Here is a 1521-nt window from a genome sequence, read left to right as displayed (position 1 = left end):
AGCTGACAGCTCCTCCATACTACACCATACAGGAGAACTGACAGCTCCTCTATACTACACCACACAGTAGAGCTGACAGATCCTCTATACTACACCACACAGGAGAACTGACAGATCTGTATACTACACCACACAGGAGAGCTGACAGATCCTCTATACTACACCACACAGGAGAGCTGACAGATCCTCCATACTACACCACACAGGAGAACTGACGGGTCCTATTTACTGCACCTCAGCTTTCCCCAGTGATAACAGAATATTTCTGGGGATTCTGGTGGATACATTCTTTATTGGTGAAACCAATAACAAAAAAGTTTATGTAAAAAACACATGGCTCTTAACTGCTGCAGACACCTGTTTGTTGTCCACCACTTAAATGTTTTGGTATTTTTAGTCTTTAGCCAAATTATTGTAGAAAAAATTTAAAAATCTGGTGCACCTACCAGAGATGTAAAGAATACATCTCCACTCTGATGAATGGAGTTATTCGTTATATACATTGACACTTTCCTTAACAGATATATATTAGGTACTGATGTTTCCTCAGTACTTGCAGAATGTGTAATGACTCCATATGCTACATTGTAACATCCATTCTATTAGCCTAACATCTTGACAACTTGCTAAGTCGGCCTGTTTTCCCTGACAATCTCGTTATGTCTGTACAGCGAGCCTACATGTGTTTTTCATTTTTAAACAAGTATTTATATGCGTTACCACAAACAGAGGTGACAGTGGAGTCAGTTACCTCAATAAATTTCCATTAAAGTGGCACAGGTAAAATATGGTAAATGCCTACCGCACCGCCGCTGCTTAATAAACAACAACACCCCATAGGGGATCATTTATCATTGTAGAAGTTGTCAAGGAAATGTCACATTTGCAAAGTGCCTTCTCCACTAAAATGAAGCATTAGTTGAAATATTATGAAGCACCTTTAAGGAGCACAAATGAGTCTTACAAGCGAGAATTATCGCAGCATTTGACCTTTCCTTCCATATAGAAGCTGAACTTTAGTTATTTATAGTCCGCTACCTGTAATACGCCATAGAGCTCCAATCTGCTAAGTGTATTAGTGATGTGAATTTGCATAAATGTATCATTGATTTCATTCACTCTTATTGCTTTACTGCATCTTTTTTGCATACAATGTATTTACATTTTGCTGTTTTCAGTCCTACCTTCCATTTCTAATGGCACTTGGCAGAGCCGTACTACAGATCCATAGATGTCCCAGTGCTTCCGTATACCATTCGGCACTGTATTACGGATATATTCTCCCTTAGAAACAATGGTGGCAGCGTTCAATACCTTTGTAATTTGGCATTCAATGGGGCATGGTGCGATTTATATGGAATGCGATATGATCCATGTGAAATCGGAGGCATACAGAGGTACAGTTCGGCCCCATACACTTCTATGGGTGGTTTAATATGGCTCAAAATTCTGCACTGATTGATTTCCTATTATATCTGCACAGTTTTCGGAGCTCTAGTAAAAATGAGAGAGAAATTTTTT

This window comes from Rhinoderma darwinii, chromosome 11, assembly GCF_050947455.1.
Source record: "Rhinoderma darwinii isolate aRhiDar2 chromosome 11, aRhiDar2.hap1, whole genome shotgun sequence".
NCBI classification, from domain to species: domain Eukaryota; kingdom Metazoa; phylum Chordata; class Amphibia; order Anura; family Rhinodermatidae; genus Rhinoderma; species Rhinoderma darwinii.
This window is presented reverse-complemented; position numbering follows the sequence as displayed.